This window comes from Chrysemys picta, chromosome 13, assembly GCF_011386835.1.
Source record: "Chrysemys picta bellii isolate R12L10 chromosome 13, ASM1138683v2, whole genome shotgun sequence".
Lineage (NCBI taxonomy): Eukaryota > Metazoa > Chordata > Testudines > Emydidae > Chrysemys > Chrysemys picta.
This window is the reverse complement of record NC_088803.1, coordinates 29,770,838-29,785,517: the sequence shown is the minus strand read 5'-3', so window position 1 is coordinate 29,785,517 and position 14,680 is coordinate 29,770,838.

Genomic DNA, 14,680 nt, shown 5'->3' with positions numbered 1-14,680 from the left:
GAGGAGCTTGGTGGTGGGCAGTAGTAGTGAGAAGGGAGCATGTGTTGGTCAGTGAGAACAATATGAAACCTGGGCAGCATTGTGTAGTGTCTTAGAGGTCAGGGATGTTGCAGCTGATTTAGTAGGTGATGAGGGGGCAGTGAAGGAGAGCAGCATGGTCCGAGCAGCAGGCAATGAAGCTGATTTTAACTGCTGCAGTTGGATGGATGGGAGAAGGAGGTAAATAACTCAGGTGACTGCTCATTAAAGATGAGTGCGGCAGGGATGTGTTAATGAGATGTAGTGGGGAGATTTGACAACAGCCTCAATCTGTGCACAGAAAGGAGAAAAAATAACCCCTGGAACGTAAGCCTGGCAAGCGAGGAGGCTGGTGGATTGAGAATGCAGAGGGCTTAGGAGCAATCAGGAGCTCTGTTCTAGCTGTGTGGTCTTGGAGGAAGAGGTAGAACCTCCTGGAGGGGATGTGGGGGAGACAGGAAAGGGTGGGAGCCTGAGGAGAAGCTGGGGTAGAAAGGGAGGCTGGAGAAGTGGTAAGAGAGGCTGGGGAACTGAGGCTAGTCACTGTAGGCCAGTTTGGGCACCGAATGGTCAAATGAAATAAACAGCACCCATCTCAGTGACAGAGCACCTGCAGAACCCAGTGAAACTGGACTGTTTAGCACCTCTGGGGAGTCTGGTGTCTTCTAGATAGGTGCCCACCTTTAAGAACCCAAGTTTGGAAAATGTTGGCCTTAGCCTCTGTCTGTGCCTCTAAAATGGGGCTAAGGCTGTGTCTACACTACCACTTAGATCAGAATAATTTGTCACTCAAGGGTGTGAATAAGCCACCCCCCGAGCGACGTAAGTTACATTAACCGAAGCACCAGTGTGGAGAGTGCTATGGTGGTGAGAGAGCTTCTCCCACGACATAGCTACAGCCACTCATTGGGGGTGGATTAATTAAGTTGATGGGAGAGCTCTCTCCTGTCAGCTTAGAGCAGCTACACTAGAGAGCTTACAATGACGCAGCTGTAAACTCTAGTGTAGCCTTAGCCTAATGCTCCCCTTTGCATCACTGAGGTCCTCTGGGGAAAGGCAGTTTGTAAAGTGCAGCACCGCTTGTGGCGGTGGCACAAAGTGGAGTGGGTCTGAGTGTGAGATTGTTTTTTACACTCTAAAGCAAATAGCAGAAGTTCAGCAGTCCCTGATTCTGCATCTTGGCCTATAACACAGGAGCAAGAGGTGGTATAAACTTGCAGGGTACTTAATATGGAACCAATAAATGTATCTGCCATTCTACCCAGCAGCCACTTGATGTGTGAGACTTGCAGGCAGGAGCACACTGCCACTACTGCCTCAGCTGGAAGCAGAGGTAATGGGATAATGTCTTTTCCAGCTACTGATAACCAAGCTGTGGACAGCGAGAATGAGATGCTGAGTTTGTGGAAGTGAGTCTTCCCAGCTCCGACTGGCTCTCCGCAATCCAGCTTCCTGCTAGCCCGTCGATGCAGCCAGGATCTGGGATGAGTTTGTGGGCCAAAGGAAAGGATCGCTCTGCCAGCTGCATGGCCCTGGGACTGTGCCTCTGCAGAAGGCAGCAGATGGCTGGGGGGGGAGGGAAAGGGAGTGTCCAAGACACCTGGGCTCATCTCATGGCAGAAGCTGAGTTGAAATCAGGTGACTTCCTCCCACTCAGCCAAGTGTGCTGGCTGGGATGTGGAAATGGGCATGGATGGCTGCTGGAAAGTCAAGTGTAAAATCTATTAACCCTTCCAGGGTGGCATTTTCCAGCCAGCAGCAAAGCAAACAGCCCTAATCCGTGCAAATATATAGTAAGGCACTGCACTGAGGAAGTGACATTGCCAGGTGCATTGTCAGTGAGCAACAACCATACCAACGGGGTGGCAGCGAGACGCTGCCCCGTGGCCATGGTGTAACGTGTTTGCCTACGACAGAGCGGTTACAGTAGGTTCACCCCAGGGTAAATCTATTGACTTCACTGCTTTTGCAGCAGGGATGTATCTGGCCCATGTTTGGCAGTGCTTCTAATGCCAATACAATGAGCTGCGTTGGTTCAGTGTGGGAGGCGGCTGTGGGCAGGAAGCCCTGGAAGGCTCTACATTTCCCTTCCTGGCATTTACAGCTCAGTGCTGGCACCTTTGCCAGGTAAGCTTCCAACCTGCTCCCATTTCTGCCCTTGAGCAATGTCACAGTTCAGTTAGAGATGGGCCTTTCCAGACGTTCTCTGGCTATTGAAGAGCACAAACTGAACTCTGCTGAGCAATGGAAGATTTGCAACCCTCGTTGTTAAACGATCCTGAGCACTTCATCAGTGTATCCGTCTGAGTATCACACAGCCCTGTACAAAGAGGGGCAAATAGCAGCAGCAGTTCCATTTCAGGATGGAGAAACCAAGACGTGGATAACTTAAGTGGCTTCCTTAAAGGCCAAGCAGCTGGATGGTCTTGTTTCCAAAAGCCGCTGATGCCCTGGATTAATAAACTGCAACATTCAACTGAGACCCTCCCTGTATTTAAAGTCATCCCCATAAGTGCAGGTGTCACTCCTGTAACATCAGGGAGGCAGTGTGGCCTAATGGAGAGAGTACTGGACTGGAACTCCGGAGCCCCATTAACATGAATTTAGCCCATAGTGTTTAAGTGACTCAGCCAGGATCCCAGGGTCCCATGCTGCTTTGCTTCAGCTAAAGTCTACACCAAGTGTTGTCTCAATGTTGGCAGGAGTTCAGCACACACTAGTTATTGGGAGCTGCAGCTGCTTGTGCCAGGGCTGAATTTGGCCTGATGTCCTACTCAAAAGACACAGCACTAAAATTTATTCCTGCTTCAGAAAATACTTCTCTTTCCAACTCCATATCATTTTAGGTAGAGGTGAAAGAACTGTCCTTCCAATGACTGACCAAATGACAGTATCCGACTCTGGTAGGAAAAGGAATTCAATGGCCTGTTTGTGATGGTCACAGATCCCACTGTGTGAATGATTGGGGCTCCAGCCAAGACCCAAGCAGCGGGAGTTGCCTTCAGAATGCAAAAGGCCCTTCTAATTGTGAAGCGTAAATCTGTTTTACGACCTTGTCTTTGTGTGTTTCAGCTTAGTAGGGCTATAATGCTGCTGATCTCACGCAAACTCAGAAGTGAATTGCTGATTCTGCTACACTTTCATTGCTATTTGCTCCCATGGCTATTCTACGTTCTATTCTATGTAGGTTCTTAGACTACGCTCCTCACCGTAGTACTTGTAGCCCCGTGAAACAAAGTCTGGTAGCAATAAGTGAAAGAAGACCTTGATTTCGGGATTGTCATCTGAACAAGCAGTGCGTAGAGTGCAGGTACATGCACATGAATCATCTCAGAAGAATCTCCTTGAAAACTCTTCCATCTGCTTGAGATCCATGGTGGCAAACTCTTCTAGAGTTGAGGCCAGGTAACTTCCAATCTGAGGGCAGGCCTGTACCAAGGGGATGTTAGTTCCTTTCTCGTCCCCTAAAGGAGAGAATATTGATAGAGATTCTCTAGGTTTTAGTCAGGAGGAGAGGATGGAAGAGGATAAAGTATGGGCCTGACCAGACAAGATACATTCACATAAAAAAGAATCTGGCACATCAGAAAAGAGCAGACATAAACAGTGACAAGTTTTTAAAGTGCTTGTACACAAATGCTAGAAGTCTAAATAATAAGATGGGTGAACGAGAGTGCCTCGTGTTAAAGGAGGATATTGATATAATAGGCATCACAGAAACCTGGTGGGGTGGGGACAATCAATGGGACACAATCATTCCAGGGTACAAAATATATCGGAAGGACAGAACAGGTCGTGCCGAGGGGAGTGGCACTATATGTGAAAGAAAATGTAGAATCAAATGAAGTAAAAATCTTAAATGAATCCACATGTTCCATAGAATCTCTATGGATAGTAATTCCATGCTCTAATAAGAATATAACAGTAGGGATCTATTATTGACCACTTGACCAGGACAGTGATAGTGACGATGAAATGCTAAGGGAGATTCGAGAGGCTATCAAAATAAAGAACTCAATAATAGTGGGGGATTTCAATTATCCCCATATTGACTGGGTACATGTCACCTCAGGACGAAATGCAGAGACAAAATTTCTCAATACTTTAAATGACTGCTTCTTGGAGCAGCTGGTACAGGAACCCACAACGGGGGAGGCAATTCTCGATTCACTCCTGAGTGGAGCGCAAGATCTGGTCCAAGAGGTAACTATAACAGGACCGCTTGGAAATAGTGACCATAATATATTAACATTTAACATTCCTGTGGTGGGAAGAACACCTCAACAGCCCAATACTGTGGCATTTTATTTCAGAAAGGGGAACTATGCAACAATGAGGAGGCTAGTTAAACAGAAATTAAAAGGTACAGTGTCTAGAGTGAAATCCCTGCAAGCTGCATGGACACTCTTCAAAGACACCATAATAGAGGCCCAACTTAAATGTATACCCCAAATTAAAAAACACAGTAAAAACTAAAGAAGAGCCACTGTGGCTTAACAACCATGTAAAAGAAGCAGTGAGAGATAAAAAGGCACCTTTTAAAAAGTGGAAGTCAAATCCTAGTGAGGTAAATAGAAAGGAGCCTAAACACTGCCAAATTAAGTGTAAGAATGTAATGAGAAAAGCCAAAGAGGAGTTTGAAGAACGGCTAGCCAAAAACTCAAAAGGTAATAATGTTTTTTAAGTACATCAGAAGCAGGAAGCCTGCTAAACAACCAGTGGGGCCCCTGAATGATCAAGATACAAAAGGAGCACTTAAAGATGATAAAGTAATTGCGGAGAAACTAAATGAATTCTTTGTTTCAGTCTTCATGGCTGAGGATGTTTGGGAGATTCCCAAACCTGAGTTGTCCTTTGTAGATGACAAATCTGAGGAATTGTCACAGATTGAAGTGTCACTAGAGGAGGTTTTGGAATTAATTGATAAACTTAGCAGTAACAAGTCACCGGAACCAGATGGCTGGTTCTGAAAGAACTCAAATTTGAAATTGCAGAACTATTAACTATGGTTTGTAACCTGTCCTTTAAATCGGCTTCTGTAGCTATCTTCCAGTCATTGGGTAATGTAATGCCAATATTTAGAAAGGGCTCTAGAGGTGATCCCGGCAATTACAGACTGGTAAGTTTAATGTCCGTACCGGGCAAATTAGTTGAAACAATAGTAAAGAATAAAATTGTCAGACACATAGAAGAACATAAATTGTTGGGCAAAAGTCAGCATGGTTTCTGTAAAGGGAAATCATGTCTTACTAATCTATTAGAGTTCTTTGAAGGGGTCAACAAACGTGGACAAGGGGGATCCAGTGGACATAGTGTACTTAGATTTCCAGAGCGCCTTTGACAAGGTCCCTCACTAAAGCCTCTTACATAAATTAACTTGTCATGGGATAAGAGGAAAGATCCTTTCATGGATTGAGAACTGGTTAAAAGACAGGGAACAAAGGGTAGGAATAAATGGTAAATTTTCAGAATGGAGAGGGGTAACTAGTGGTGTTCCCCAAGGGTCAGTCCTATGACCAATTCTATTCAACTTCAGGGCTGCCCAGAGGATTCAGGGGGCCTGGGGTCTTTGGCGGCAGGGGGCCCCCGCCGCCAAAGACCCGGCACTTTGGCAGCGGGTCCCGGGGCGGAAGGACCCCCTGCCGCCGAATTGCAGCTGAAGACCCGGAGCGGAAGAAGCTCCCGGGGCCCCCGGAGCGAGTGAAGGACCCCGCTCCAGGAGCCCCGAAAAACTCTCGTGGGGGGCCCCTGCAGGGCCCTGGGCAAATTACCCCACTTGCCACCCCTCTGGGCGGCCCTGTTCAACTTATTCATAAATGATCTGGAGAAAGGGATAAACAGTGAGGTGGCAAAGTTTGCAGACGATAGTAAACTGCTCAAGATAGTTAAGACCAAAGCAGACTCTGAACAACTTAAAAAAGATCTCACAAAACTAAGTGATTGGGCAACAAAATGGCAAATGAAATTTAATGTGGATAAATGTAAAGTAATGCACATTGGAAAAAATAACCCCAACTATACATACAATATGATGGGGGGCTAATTTAGCTACAACTAATCAGGAAAGAGATCTTGGAGTCATGGTGGATAGTTCTCTGAAGACGTCCACGCAGTGTGCAGCGGCAGTCAAAAAAGCGAACAGGATGTTAGGAATCATTTAAAAGGGGATAGAGAATAAGATGGAGAATATCTTATTGCCCTTATATAAATCCATGGTACGCCCACATCTTGAATACTGCATACAGATGTGGTCTCCTCATCTCAAAAAAATATACTGGCATTAGAAAAGGTTCAGAGAAGGGCAACTAAAATGATTAGGGGTTTGGAATGGGTCCCATATGAGGAGAGATTAAAGAGGCTAGGACTTTTCAGCTTGGAAAAGAGGAGACTAAGGGGGGATATGATAGAGGTATATAAAATCATGAGTGATGTGGAGAAAGTGAATAAGGAAAAGTTATTTTTGTTCCCATAATATAAGAACTAGGGGCCACCAAATGAAATTAATGGGCAGCAGGTTTAAAACAAATAAAAGGAAGTTGTTCTTCACACAGCGCACAGTCAACCTGTGGAACTCCTTGCCTGAGGAGGTTGTGAAGGCTAGGACTAAACTGGGTTTAAAAGAGAACTAGATAAATTCATGGAGGTTAAGTCCATTAATGGCTATTAGCCAGGATGAGTAAGGAATGGTGTCTCTAGTCTCTGTTTGTCAGAGGGTGGAGATGGATGGCAGGAGAGAGATCACTTGATCATTACCTGTTAGGTTCACTCCCTCTGGGACACCTGGCATTGGTCACTGTCAGTAGGCGGGATACTGGGCTAGATGGACCTTTGGTCTGACCCAGTATGGCCGTTCTTATGTTCTTAAGGGGGAGACAGGCTAAGCTAACAGGAAGGGGAGCCCACTTACTGCAAAAGCTGAAAGGTGCTAGTGCCAGTTGGAGAAGCATCCTGAAGGCTGTAAAGTCTATTTTTGCTCCTTAGAGGGGGTGTTTGTGGTAGGGGAATGGGTGCATGCAGAGAGCAAGCTGACTTACAGCCGGTACAAGAGTGCTCCATGTCTGCAGAGACGTAAATAGAGTTCATAGGTAAGGTGTCAGTAGATGGTGCTCTAGAATATATAGCACAGCTCCTGGGTTTTGTAGGGAAAATGGAATGTGTCCTTGTGTACCACAAATTGCTTCCTCTGACAGCTCTGTGTATCCCCTTCTAACTGCCATTAGCAATGTTTTGGATGGGGTTCCAGGGAATTGGCAATGAGCAGAGCAATGTGTAAATACCGCTAAAAACCTGGGTCTGTGTGCATTAGCTAGCAGGAGCAGCAAACTCCAACTTCTGATCTGGATCAGAGAGGGACAAAGATGCAGACACCCTTCGTGTGGATGACACCAGCATGGTCAGTGAAACAGCAAGAACAAATCCCCCACTAACAAATCTGTGATCCAATCCTGGGCAATGCAAGCTATAGCCTTCCTGCAACACATGGGTAAAAATGGTACCTCTGTTGCCTAGTTTTCCACTAAGACTAGGTTCCCACATCTACAGTAGACAGCAGCTCTTGTTCTGAAATCGGTAGCCTTTGTGTGTGGAGTGGGGTGAAACTTTTTTGATGAATTGTAAATTGCATTGTGGGGGCAATGAAATTATTTGTGAATTTGGAAACTTTGGAAATGTCCGTTTTGAAATGACATTTTCAAATCTATTTGAACAGACATTCAAAATGTTTCATTGACTCAAACAACTTCTTTGGTTTTTCTTTTGGGACAGAAAAACTCAGTTTTGGTTCAAAACTGACCTTTTTTTCCAGATATTTTAGTTCAGCCACCAAAAGGAAAATCAATTATTCGCTCGAGTCCATGTGTATTAATAGGGTGGGAAGAGCAAAAAAAAAGGGTGGGGGCAATCCTGAATTAACGAAGCAAACCTAGCTTTTAGCAAGAGTTTGACAGCCAGGATGTCCCCCAGGAGTGTTTTGAGGAATTCCTCTGGCTCTAAAAACTGAAATGGGCATCAAACCAGCAATGGTGCCTTGTCACTATTTCAGAGTCAAATACAGTATGAGACATGTTGAAGTGCATGGTATTGTTGCCCAAACATTAGACACCAGCGTTAAAACCTTTGCTTTGTCCTATGAAACCTAGGAACTGTGCAATATGTTCTTGTGTCACCTACTGGCACCTTAACTAGATATAGCTATATATATCACTCCAGTAACAGGTGGTGATAAAATCTGCCTGTTTTCTTTCTCTCTCTCTTAAATATACTTACTCCTCTCTTGTAATGAGCCTTTCAAATGAGCACCACTGCAGTGCCTTATGCTATAGCCCCAGCTAGTTCACAGGAGACCACAGCGTGAAGAAGATCCAGAGAAAAGCTGGAGGACGAAAGGACTCACCAAGCTATGGTGCTGTGGGCTATTTATAAAGTTACACCAAAACACCACTCAGTTGTTCCCAGTATAGCATCGCAGCCATTGGAAAGTCGGTGTAGTTTAGCAGTAGTATCTCAAATCTCACTGTTCTGCCTCTGCTGTATATAAGAAATCCCTGTGGTACTATGTGAAATGTGTTGCCCTTTTAATGCAGTGTTGTTGTAGCTGTGTTGGTCCCAGGATATTAGAGAGGCAAAGTTGGTGAGGCAATATCTTTTATTGGACTAACTTCTGTTGCTGAGGGAAATGAGCTTAAACAGGAGTTAAGTAGCACATAGACTTTATGCTGGCCCTCCACATTGGGGTTAATTTTTCGTGGTGATGGATGCTCCTGAAGACCTCAGGATACAGCAGTCATTTTGATACATCTCTACCACTGCTCAACAGTCTAGGAAGAGAGGGAGAAGATTGCTGCTGTCTCCTTGCTTGGAGCACAAATGCTGCATTCCTCTCCATGGGCACCAGTCAGTTTCACTATAGTTCATAGTACATTTCTAGTTAATTTCCCTGTCAGGTTCTCCCACCCCAGCAGACCCTGCAAAGTCTGAGTTGCAAATGCTGGACCATAGGGTTTATTTGTTTCACAAAAACTCTTCTTGTAGAAATGTTTTTTCCCCCCACTGAACATTTTGACTGTTTCTTGTAATAATTTATTTTTGCAGAACCTGAAGCTGTGGCCAAATTTGACTAGACATTGTCTCATTCAGGTTTCAAATAACCAACCAACAGGACTGTTTTAAAGCCAACCTAACCCTTCTAAGCTGTGACTGCAGAGAGCACATGGCAGGCATAGTGTGACCATAGCTGTTACATCTCGTGAGACAGAGTGCTGATGTACATCTTGCATAGGCTGCATGCATCAGAAGAGCCCTAGTGGAATTCCCACTATGAAGGAGTTACAGTAGTAAAGCCTCTTAAGTTCTCGGTGCTTTGCCTGGAAGCTGGGCCCAGTGATACCAGAAGAGAAAATGCTCCTTACACAGCATGAGATGCAGTCCCAGTCTAGGAACAGATGAGCATGAATTAAGAAAAAGTGCCAGCCTCGAAAGGCCCAAGTTTTTGCTTCTCTGGATCAAAATTTCAAAGCTAGTGTAATGGGGCACGTGCAAAAGGAGGGCTCTTAGGAAACCTTGTCTTTGGCCTGGTCTACACTACGAGTTTAGGTCGACTTTAGCAGCGTTAAATCGAATTAAGCCTGGACACGTTCACACGACGAAGCCCTTTCTTCCGACTTAAAGGGCCCTTTAAACCGGTTTCTTTACTCCACCTCCAACGAGGGGATTAGCGATAAAATCGGCCTTAACGGGTCGGAATTGGGGTAGTGTGGACGGAATTCGACGTTATTGGCCTCCGGGAGCTATCCCACAGTGCTTCATTGTGACCGCTCTGGACAGCACTCTCAACTCAGATGCACTGACCAGGTAGACAGGAAAAGCCCCGTGAACGTTTGAATTTCATTTCCTGTTTGCCCAGCGTGGAGAGCACAGGTAACCGTGATGGAGTCCCAGGATCGCAAAAGATCTCCATCATGGACTGAACGGGAGGTACGGGATCTGCTCGCCATATGGGGAGATGAATCAGTGCTAGCTGAACTCCGTAGCAGTAAACGAAATGGCAAAATATTAGAAAAGGTCTCCAAGGCCATGAAGGACAGAGGCCATAACAGGGACGCACAGCAGTGCCACGTGAAAATTAAGAAGATAAGCCTACCACAAAGCCAGAGAGGCAAACGGAAGGTCCGGGGCAGAACCACAAACATGCTGCTTCTACGCGGAGCTGCATGCCATGCTAGGGGGTGCAGCCACCACTACCCCAACCGTGTGCTATGACTCCTTCACTGGAGAAACACACAGGGAAGCGGGTTCGGGGTACGAGGAAGATAAGGATGAAGATAGCTCACAGCAGCAAGGAAGTTGAGAAACCGGTTTCCCCAACAGCCAGGATATGTTTATCACCCTGGACCTGGAGCCAGTAATCCCCGAACTCACGAAAGGCGTGCTCCCAGACCCTGAGGGCACACTCTGGTGAGTGTACCTTTGTAAATATTACACATGGTTTAAAAGCAAGCGTGTTTAATGATTAATTTGCCCTGGCAATCGCGGCTAGTACAGCTACTGGAAAAGTCTGCTAACGTGTATGGGGATGGAGCGGAAATCCTCCAGGGACATCTCCAGAAAGCTCTCCTTCATTACTCCCAAAGCCTTTGCAAAAGGTTTCTGGGGAGGGCTGCCTTATCCCATCCGCCATGGTAGGACACTTTACCACGCCAGGCCAGTAGCACGTAGTCTGGAATCCTTGCATAACAAAGCATGGCAGCGTATGGTCCCGGTGTTTGCTGGCATGCAGACAACATCCATTCCTTATCGCTCTTTGTTATCCTCAGGAGAGTGATATCATTCACGGTCACCTGGTTGAAATGGGGTGATTTTATTAAGGGGACATTCAGAGGTGCCCCTTCCTCCTCTGCTGAACAGAAATGTTCCCCGCTGTTAGCCACGCAGTGGGGGGAAGGGGTGAAGTGATCATCCCCGATAATTGTGTGTGTGTGTGTGTGTGTGTGTGTGTGTGTGTGTGGGTTAGTTGGGTTTGTGCTGCATGTTAACCCGGACACCGCAGCCCCTCCTTTTACATTGCAAACCCATTTTAAATGGCCAACCCAACGGGTGCTTGGTATGGGAAATGAGGGCACTACTGTTTGAAACCATTCCCACATATTAAGAAGGTTAAAAAAGCCAAAAGACTGTGGCTTACCATGGCTGCCTGCAAGCCGAAATCTGTTGCCTGGCACTGCGTGAGTGATCTCTCACACCAAACCAGCAGGCCCTCAATATAAGAGGAAAAATGCGACCTTGTAACAAAAGCACATGTGCTGTGTAATGTGAACAGCAAAATTTAACGTGAAAGAGTGTACCCATTGTTCTCTAAAATGTCTTTTTTTTAACCACCTCTCCCTTCTCCTCCACCAGCTGCAAATGTTTCTCCTTCACAGAAGCTAGTGAAGATTAGAAGGAGAAAACGGCGGACTCGGGATGATATGTTCACGGAGCTCCAGATGTCCTCCCACGCTGAAAGAGCACAGCAGAATGCGTGGAGGCAGTCAATGTCAGACTACAGAAAAGCACAATATGAACGAGAGGAGAGGTGGCGGGCTGAATCGCGGGATGAGCAGAGCAAGTGGTGGGCTGAAGATGATAGGTGGCATCCGCTTGCAGACGGAAGGCAAGAGTCGATGCTCCAGCTGCTGGAGCATCAAACTGATATGCTCCAGCGTATGGTTGAACTGCAGGAAAGGCAGCAGGAGCAGAGACCGCTGCTACAGCCCCTGTGTAACCAACAGCCCTCCTCCCCAAGTTCCATAGCCTCCTCACCCAGACGCCCAAGAACAGGGTGGGGGGCCTCCAGCCACCCAGTCACTCCACCCCAGATGATTGCCCGAACATCAGAAGGCTGGCCTTCAATAAGAGTTAAAGTTTTAAACCACAGTGTGTCCTTTTCCTTCCCTCCTCCCCCACCCATCCCGGGCTACCTTGGCAATTATCCCCCTAGTTGTGTGATGAATTAATAAAGAATGCATGAATGTGAAGTAACAATGACTTTATTGCCTCTGCAAGCGGTGCTCGAAGAGGGGAGGGGAGGGTGGGGTGGTTGGTTTACAGGGAAGTAGAGTGAACCGTGTGGGGTCGGGGGGCGGAGGGTTCATCAAGGAGAAACAAACAGAAGTTTCACACCGTAGCCTGGCCAGTCACAAAACTCGTTTTCAAAGCTTCTCTGATGCGCACCGCGCCCTGCTGTGCTCTTCTAACCGCCCTGGTGTCTGGCTGCGCGTAATCAGCGGCCAGGCGATGTGCCTCAACCTCCCACCCCGCCATAAATGTCTCCCCCTTACTCTCACAGATATTGTGGAGCGCACAGCAAGCAGCAATAACAATGGGGATATTCTTTTCGCTGAGGTCTGAGCGAGTCAGTAAGCTGCGCCAGCGCACTTTTAAACGTCCAAATGCACATTCCACCACCATTCAGCACTTGCTCAGCCTCTAGTTGAACAGGTCCTGACTACTGTCCAGGCTGCCTGTGTACGGCTTCATGAGCCATGGCATTAAGGGGTAGGCTGGGTCCCCAAGGATCACGATAGGCATTTCAACATCCCCAACAATTATTTTCTGGTCCGGGAAGAAAGTCCCTTCCTCCAGCTTTCGAAACAGACCAGAGTGCCTGAAGACGCGAGCATCATGTACCTTTCCCGGCCATCCCACGTTGATGTTGGTGAAACGTCCCTTGTGATCCACCAGGGCTTGCAGCAGCATTGAAAAGTACCCCTTGCGCTTTATGTACTCGGTGGCTTGGTGCTCCGGTGCCAAGATAGGGATATGGGTTCCGTCTATCACCCCACCACAGTTTGGGAATCCCATTGCAACAAAGCCATCCACTATGGCCTGCACGTTTCCCAGAGTCACTACCCTTGATATCACCAGGTCTTTGATTGCCCTGGCAACTTGGATCACAGCAGCCCCCACAGTAGATTTGCCCACTCCAAATTGATTCCTGACTGACCGGTAGCTGTCTGGCGTTGCAAGCTTCCACAGGGCTATTGACACTCACTTTTCAACTGTGAGGGCTGCTCTCATCCTGGTATTCTGGCGATTCAGGGCAGGGAAAAGCAAGTCACAAAGTTCCATGAAAGTGCCTTACACATGTGAAAGTTTCGCAGCCACTGGGAATCGTCCCACACCTGCAGCACGATGTGGTCCCACCAGTCTGTGCTTGTTTCCCGGGCCCAGAATCGGCGTTCCATGGCATGAACCTGCCTCAGTAACACCATGATTTGCACATTGCTGGGGCCTGTGCCTTGTGAGAGGTCTATGTCCATATAAATTTCCTCATCACTCTCGTCGCCGCGCTGCAATCGCCTCCTTGGCTGGTCCTGGTTTTGCTTTGGCATGTCCTGGCTCTGCATATACTCCAGGACAATGCACGTGGTGTTCATAGTGCTCATAATTGCTGCGGTGATCTGAGCGGTCTCCATGATCCCAGTGCTATGGCGTCTGGGCTGAAAAAAGGCGCAAAACTAGTATCTGACGGAGGGAGGGAGGGGCGAGTGACGACATGGCGTACAGGTACAGGGAATTAAAATCAACAAAGGTGGCTGTGCATCAGGGAGAAACACAAACAACTGTCACACACAATGCCCCCCCCCAAAGATTGAACTCAAAACCCTGGGTTTAGCAGGCTGTTGATTTCACTGAGGGAGGGGGAAGCAAATGAATACAGAACAAATCTATTTTTTACATCTTAAGCTGGCACACGACGGTGCAGTATGACTGATACCCTCGGCATCTTCTGGGTGCTTGGCAGAAAATAGCATACTACAACTGATAGCCATCATCGTCGAGACAGTTCGATAGGACTGAGCATGTCTGCCCAGGTGCCCATGATTAACAGCCACTGCAGTACAATGACAACGGATACCAGTCATAATATACCATCTTCTATCAAAAGGCAAGGGGCTGCTGCTGTGTGCAATGCAGCCCCACGTCTGCCAGCACTCAGATCGCCAATGAAGGCTACCAGTCATACTGCACCGTCTACTACCAAAAGGCAATTAGCTGCTGCTGTGTAGCAATGCAGTACCATGTCTGCCGGCACCCAGAGGACATATGGTGATGCTGAGCTGAGCTGAGCGGGCTCCATGCTTGCCGTGGTATGTTGTCTGCACAGGTAACCCAGGTAAAAAGGCGCGTATCGATTGTCTGCTGTTGCCCTGACGGAGGGGGAGGTGCCTGACGACATGTACCCAGAACCCCCCGCGACACTGTTTTGCATCATTCAGGCATTGGGATCTCAACCCAGAATTCCAATGGGTGGCGGAGACTACGGGAACTGTGGGATAGCTACCCACAGTGCAACGCTCCGGAAGTCGACGCTAGCCTCGGTACTGTGGACGCGGTCCGCCGACTTAATGCACTTAGAGCATTTTATGTGGGGACACACACAATCGGCTGTATACAACCGATATCTATAAAACCGGCTTCTATAAATTCGACCTAATTTCGTAGTGTAGATATACCCTTTGTGCATGTAAAGAGAGGATTTTATAGGTGCAATGGGTGCATGGACGTCTCTGGGTGAACGGCTGAATCCACATGTGAAACGCAAACACTGCTTAAGGTGGCTTTCACTGTGTGGATTGTATTTCATTCTCTCCCCCTCTCCACCACCCCCTTCACACACCCCCTC